We start from the raw sequence: 8345 nt of genomic DNA, 5'->3' as shown, positions 1-8345 counted from the left end.
TTGTACCATAATTTTTTTCGGCTTATTTAATGCTTATCCAACAACTTTTCCAATTATAGGTCTGTGTCATAATTGGGACACAGCTTCCCAATCCCAGGGTGATTGTGGGTCCCAACGACATACCAGTGGAGAACCACTGCAATAGAAAAAAACAAGGCACTCTTGGTCACTCAAATTCAACATTTTCTAAAAAAAGAAACACATTATTTTAAGGGGCTCATTAATTTATAATTTGTAAAACAATTGTGCGCTGGGTGTTGATTTACACCACATGCAGCGGCCAACAGTATCAGTTAAATGCTCTCATATTTCCATATTAGAGTTAATAAAGTGCACCTTACTTACATCAAAAATCAGGGGTAAATGCTTTTAGACCTCAGAATTTAGGCCTTTTTTTTATCATCAGCACAAACTACGATGTGGTTGTTTCATAGTGGAAGGGATGATGGCTCTGTGTGTTGTTTCCCTGACCTGTGTCCTATGCACCAGTGCTGCCTGACTCAGCCTCTCATACAGCCGGCTGAGGATCTTATTTCCCTGTGTTGTGCTTGCGTGGGTGTAAGTGACACTGAGAGAGGATAGGAGAGAAGTTGACATTGTACACTTGGCCGGTGTTTGCACCAGCCGCAGTGTTAATCATGGATATTTCTGCTATCATCTGTTGTCAAGGACCATATAGACCTCATTACCAGTAGCTTGACTGGACCTTTCTTTCGAGTGCATGCGAAAGTGGGACGCAAACATTTGGAAGCACATAAAAGGTTAGATCAGGACACCTATCTGTAGAAGGCAGATGGATTTTTTTAAATTAGCAAACAAATGCATCATGAGATCTCCAGGGAAACAAAATGCATTTTCTTTCCAGCACACAAAATGGGAAACAAAACAAAAGGTGTTATTGGTAAGTCCTGTGGGTATGTATTTATAATGACATTTCACTAAAACCATGACAGAAGCAGCGTAAATCTCTAACAGTTCAACTAGAATTAAATGGGCAGCAACAATTACAATGCACCTATAATGTATAATAATCGAATCGACTTGTATACTTTACAAGCTTCTCAAAGCAATACACTGTCGTTATTATTCATTCAATCTACACGGCCAAATGCCTATAAGCAAGGCTGCCAATCTGCCATTAGTCCTTCCGAAGTCCTCCAACCACTCACACACATTACATTCAAACATAGGCAAGGGGGAAGTGATTTGCTCAAGGACACAACAAACCAATGACTTCTGTCCACTGAGCCACTGTCCCCCATAACCAATATGCAAGTAAATAAATCAACAAGTACACAACATTGAATTAAAGAAAGACATTTTTTTTTTGAAAATTATATTACGGAATGTTTTATGCGGGGAAAAAACAGCCCAATGTCATGTGCTATGCAACAATGTGTAGTCATTTGTACCTATGGGGCACATACACAATGGAATAATACGTGTTTGTAGTTTGGAGGTACAGTAAATAATGTAATACGACATAAGACCCCAACTCTAACCCTAACCTTAAAGGAAAAGGCCACCGTTTTTCCATACTGAGATATGTTCTTAACGAGTCTTTTACGAGTTGATGCGTACCTGTGCATGCGCTCAGTCACACAAAAAGACCAAAGATGTTGTTAGCATTTGGCCTCTCCCAGCATATTTCCTATTGCACCAAACGGGGGTGAAGTTGGCCACGCTCTTCCACGGGCACGCAGACCAGACAGGAACGCATCAACTCGTCTAAGCTCAGGTAAGAACATATCTCAGTATGGAAAAATGGCACCTTTAATTTTCATCACAGTGGCCTCTATGACACTCCATGACCAATTGTTTTCAGGGTTTCTGGTAGGTAGGAATCCAGAAGCATATGAAACCCTAAAAAAACTATTTATCCTGGAGGCCACCACGATGGAAAGTAAAGGCGCCAGGCTAACCACACATACAGACTCTGGGTCAGAAATATGAGTCAATATCAAGGTTTTTTCGCATAGAAAGTTCCATAATGCATCTTTAAAATACAGTCTTTTCAGGAGAAGTTGTCTGGCTGTGGCTTGTATGTGTACTATATAGAGAAAATGGTTGCACAATCTGTTGTATCTGACTCTATTTCTGCGGCTCTGTCGTCTATATCCCCAGTTTATATGTTACCAAACAAATAGTCCATGCTGGTTCGTCTCTCGCTCAGTGCATGTGCGCCAGTGCGTGCTACAGCCCACATCCGCAAGGTTTATTTACTGTCCGGAGCTCGCACCAAAACGTAATGAGATTCCTTTCGCGGTTGTGCTAAAGAATCGACGTCGGCCCCTGGAGGCTACTGATAAACCACGCGGCCAGGCAGATGGGTCAGTCATGGCCAGACAAGAAATAGTGCCCCGAGTGCAGTGATATTAGTGGAGTAGAGTGTTGCTCGTAATGCCACTAGGCCTGGGCTGGTGCGCCTGGTTCCCCTCCGGTTCACTGTGGCTTTCGAAGGGGCTCTTTCTCCCCATTTGGCAGGCCTCGAAATTGTTTCTGTCAGCTTAGATAAACAGACCCCTGGGTTTGTCCATCTCCCCGTCACACTTGCACCTCCACACAGACACACAGGCGCACACTCTCCTCCCACTCGAATATAGATCATGCTGTAATCAAGCACCGGGGATTTGCTCTTGTTTTGAAAGCGTGTTTACCGGCTTCACATTCTATTAATATTCTCGGTATCAAAAGATTCCTCCAGAATGCAGTAGGATCTGGTTTATGCAGAGAGAAGAAGTGGAAAGGTTTAACCCAATAGCAGGTCTGCATACATTTTAGCTGTGACGCTGACTGACTGTTAAGTGTAAATGTGGGTTTGTTTATGTATTAGTTATGAGCTAAATCATCATCAGCCACCTCAGCCTTTCCATCTCCTCCTCTTTATAAACATAAAAGCCCAGTGGAGGATATAATCTTCTCAACTGTCTTTACTTTGGGATGGGAAAAACAGCAAGGAATGATTTACATTCCCTGCTTCTATATTATTACCAAGAAATTGCCATTACCCGGTGTGTGTGTCCTGTTTCCATTTAATCATCACAATTACCATGATATACTTTTAGACATGCCATTTTCTTTCATTTATTACCGTGCAGTAAAGTGTTGCGACCTTTGAACACTTCATTTAGCCTTAATACAGTTTCACACTTGTTGGTAAAGCCCCTGTCCTCTCCATGTGCCCTGGGGCTGAGACTGTGGACTTGTTACGAAGACTCTTCTGATGATAAACTGCCGCAGACATCAATGGCAGACATTTGGGGAGATGAAGACGGAAAAGCTGTTGGAAAAATATACTCATGACAACTGAATCTGGCAGTGATACGGATTACATGAGGGATGGAGAATCTCCCGACTGAAAATATCCTTCAGTTCCATCATTTTCAGCCCAAATTGATTTTCCTTGAACAAGTATATCATCGTGCTTCATGGTTTGTTGCCGTAAAGTATTGTGTGAAACTGCCTTCCTCTGATACAGTTCGATGGCAGTGATAATTTTGTTTTTATAGTGTTTGTTTATAGGGACTTTCTTTACAACGGGATGTAATTTATTCTGACAGTTTTGTTCCCTGTTGATTTGATATAATGAGACGAGGCGCCGCTTCTCCTGTTTGTTCAAGCATTTTACTTTTATCCCACACGCCTCCTGAAAAAGAAGCACCAAACAATAAAAGCACTGATGCAAATTAATTTCAATATATGGAGGGAACCTGAATGCAGCAATTTAGAGAAAGGCAATAATGAAAATGGTTTTAAGTCGTAAATATTTCAAACTTGTTGCACCAGTTTTCATATGAAGCCTCGATGTGCTGTTGGCATTTCCATCTGAATATTCTTCTTCATGCTACACACAGGGAGCGAGGAAAGAGAGCGGACTGGCACATAGATAAATAAATAATGGATGCTGCATTGTGGCGTGCTCCACTTTGCAATGCAATATTCTCTTGCAATTAGCGCAATGCATGGAAAATCTATGTGGATTTGATTAAAGATAAAGCACATTCTAGCGTGCAGATGCATCAAGATCTACGGAAAGTCAGTATCAGACCACATTAGCCTGTACATGAACTGTTTATAACTATATAACATTGTTAATGTCTCGTATACTAAAAGGTTTTCCATTGATCTGACATTTATCAGGAAATAGTGCATTGATATGAAGGATTTTGTAGCTGTTAAAGCCCAGCTCGGCAACAGAAGCAGGAAGCTATACAAAACAAGATGTTAAATGATCACTTAATTAAAATTGTTTAATTAAAGTTAACAAAATTGCTATGAAATAAACCAAGGGGCTATTAAACAAAAGCCACATATTGAATATTTTTCATATTAATATGGATGGATCTTAAGATGGATCCCATGTCTCTGATCCTTGGACTTTCATGTGACTTTCATAAGTGAAAACAGCAGTTGAAAAAAGACTATTTATTATTTTGACATTTGCTGCCAGGAAAAATATCCTTTTACACTGGATTACTGACAAAGTTCCATCTGTCGGCGGTAGGCGCAAAATCATTTCTGAACTGATCCCCTTAGAATACCTATCATACACACCAGCATAGACCACAGAGTGTGGCGCCATGCTTGAACTATATTGCACCTGACCTTTCATCCATTCTTTTAAAAGGATTCCTGTACAACTGAATTGTTTTGGTAACTGTTGAATATACGCTGTAAATCTCATCCACCACCTATATTTGGTATATTCCTTATATTCAGAGCTGTTGTATATATATTTATATATATATATGAGTTCAACAATGTTGCAACTAAGCCGAGGACACTACACTGTTCAAAATCAAAAAAGTACAAATAAAGTATTTAGGTCACAAAGGCCAAAGTAAACAAAAAGTCCAGCTGCCCAGAATGGCAGGTGAACAGGGCTCTTAAAGCGTGGCTGCAGCCTAACGCTCTTGGCCAAACAGCAAAGTACCCCATGCAGAGTCGGTCCTGCCTAAGGCCCAAAGCTTATTGACGTTGAGGGATGTCACACTCCCCAATCATGAACCTTGAAATGAATTTAATGTCTTAAACATCTAACTTCAATAAGTTCTAAAACTTATTATAAAAGAGCACACTCAGCCACAAGGTAATGATAGCCACGGGTCACATTTAACTTAAATCAGCCGATCTCTCATCAGAGCTGTTCAGGAACAAAATCCTTTATTACTTAGCCACTTTTTGCATAACCAGACAGTTAAAGCTGTGAGCATAAGGCTGTGAGTAGAGGACACTCACTCAGATAGTCTTTTGTTTTCTTTGAGACCAGATTTGATAGATGAAAGTGCTATTTGTTGTCTCGCAATGCCGGAGCTTGGACAGTGCCGTGTTCATCTTTTCGCCTGTGCTTTAGTTTCTTCTCATTCATACTTGGCTTCAGAAGGGTCCGCGCTGTGATCTTTGGAAACAAGCGCACACTGCATCGCCTCAAGGTGCCCAGAGATGAGCCTGAAGTGGGGAATGTGTTCTCTTCAGGGGCTGAGCGAGCTGAGGGTAATTGCCTAGGTGGATAGGGGCATAATGGAGTTCTTATGAAAGCAAATGAAGTCTGTTTTGCAGGAGTGCTGGCTGTTTGATGTTGTTGTTGCGTTTGTCTCTAGGGCGATAACTCGAACATTTCTATGGTGCCGCGGTGATGCGGGGCAGCAGACACGAGCAGCATCAAGGGTCTGATGAGCCTCCATTTGAAAGTGAATATTGTATCACAGCAGCACTTCAACACTGCTTTATCAATCCCTCTATGGTATGACCAATTGTTACAGCAAACTTATTTTGTATAAACATCATCTAATCAGTTTACCATCATCTTTTTTCTGCTGAGTGTTCACAAACCTCTTCATAACAACCCAACCCATGTCCAGTGCCCGTTCAATCCACTTACGAACGTTATAGTCTACAGTCTGCATTTAGAAGCACAGGATCGGGCCCTTAGTGTCTTACCATAGCAACAAAAATAACAACAATGTACTAGATGGGGCTAAAAATGTCAGGCTACAGATAATTGCCAGGAGCCGGGCACTTTCTTACACTTGTAGAATTAGAGGTTGGCAAAAAGTTTTCAGTGTAGGTGTCAACCATGGTGCTTTATTTTTGTCATGTGCCAACAATTAGCTAATAGCACTTTTTCAAGGGATGTTTGAAAGGGGAATTGACTTGATGTTAACACCTGTGCTTGAAATAAACGAGAGCTGTTCCTGTTTCTTCATTCAAAAAGCTGCTGTATCATTTCTATGACTAACAAGAACATGCTGTAATGTGTCTCTGTCATGCCACAGAATTGTGCCAGTGTACAATTGTTTATGAATTTGAATACAGTAGCATATGTCTTAAAGGGATATTTTAGGATTTTTGACATAGGGCCTCATTTCCAAGTTCCTAGTGCCTTGCTAGTTGCACTGTGGAGTGCGTAAGACTGTTTTTAATGCAGGCTAGCTGACGTCGTAGAAATGGGCAAGCCTTGCATTAGCCTAGCGCCACGAAACTCTTCAAACATAAGAACTGCATGAATTACAAAAAAAATATCTCCAGGTATCAGCAACACTCTGGATAACTAGGAAATTAGGCCCTATATAAATCCTGAAATATCCCTTTAATGCAATATTATATTGCCACAGTATATTGCAGCTCTCACTCAAAGATTTAATAATGTCGTGATTATTTGTTAGAGGTCGGATGCACCTCAAAGACTGTACCACAAATCCCAGTGAAGATGAAGTGAAAAACATGCTTTGACTACTGCCTATATCTCTAAATGGGTAAACACTGCAGTTTTCACAAGGATTGCAGCGAGTGGGAGATATCGACTGGTGACTGGAGATTGGAGAGACCTGGGGGGGGCACTTCTAATCCAGGTTGACCCGCTCTTATCACGTACTGCCAAGGTCAAGAATCTAATGAGCATGGGACACCATTAAAGCAATTAGTCAAGACTGGCTTGTTTCTGGGACACGCAGCCGAGAGAGCCAGGGGAGAGGCGAGAGGTGAGGAGGAGAGGGTGCGAGATGCAGGACAAATACAGTAGACATGACACGCATGTGATGTTGATGTCTGCTCCTCTGAGCACTGCTCACTGATCCTTTCTCACAGGAGCAGAACAGGGCTGCGGTGCTGCAACAGTGACACTCGGTGGTGGATGCAAAACGTTAAAACAAACACACACCAGCATCTTAAGTTGAAATGACATGTCTCAACAAAAACATGTGGATTAAAATGGTAATCTGTATAATACTATGAATACTATACAGATGAGAAATATAGAGAAAAAGTAATACTTAATGTGAACTACAGCAAGTTTGAATTGAAATCACAACAGAAAAGCTGATCAGTGATCACATATACAGTATGAAATGGAGCAAATTATGAAAACTCTCACACTCACTCAATGCACTTAAACATGGTGAAAAGTCTGTAAACAAAATTAAATGTGCTGTTGTGCTTCTTCTTGGATCCTTACTTTATTATTGTTGAGTAACCCTTATTTGAGACAGGTTCTAAATGCAAAGCCTTTTGACATTTTCATTTTAAAATGGGATAACTGTGTGGTCTTCTAATCCTCATTGCACTGTATTATATGCATATCTCACCCAATGGCTGATGTACCAATCAACTTTGGCCTGGAAAATACCAAAGGTTGTGTGTGTTATCCTCGATATATAAAAAGTCCAGTGTTCCTTCTTAAGCATTTTAACATAATATCTCTGTGATGGAGAGGATTATGAGAATTTCTCTGAAGAAAGAAGCTCTGCCGATAACGAATGAGCCAGCACTTTTACTGTATTTGCCTGAAGCCATGCATGATAATGAAATATTGATTTGTGAAACTCAAAACGATACAAATCCACACATGGTTAGATTTTTAAACTCCTTTTGTAAAGGTAAAATTGAACTGAAAGATAAGCTTGTAAGTGGCATTTATTTTACTTTAAAAAGGCACCACAGCTTCTTGCCCCACAGACAAGTACAGCTATTTTGGTGCTGTCGCTGAGATTAAACGTCTGCATGGACAGTGGTATTTAAACTTTCACACCGAGAAGCACCTCAAATATTTGATTTTCCCAAGTACTACGAGGCCTAGATCAAGAAGAAATCAGGATTATCTGGGTCAGAAAAGCGCCCATAATAAACCTATGTACAAGTTAATTCTGTCTGAACTTGGCGTTAACTCTGTCTGAACAGAATAAACTCCAACCTGAGCACTGCCTGGATTGATTACAAGAAAGGCTAGGACTCAATGCCACATACTTGGATGATTGAATGCTTGGAGCTATACAACATCAACAGGACTCTAAGAGCCTTCATTGCAAACTCAATGAGGTTGTGGAGGCCAATGGCAAGCCACTTGCACA

Source organism: Gobius niger (assembly GCF_951799975.1).
Source record: "Gobius niger genome assembly, chromosome: 1".
Taxonomy (NCBI): Eukaryota; Metazoa; Chordata; class Actinopteri; order Gobiiformes; family Gobiidae; genus Gobius; species Gobius niger.
The sequence above is the reverse complement of the archived record's forward strand: the minus strand, read 5'-3'. Positions refer to the sequence as shown.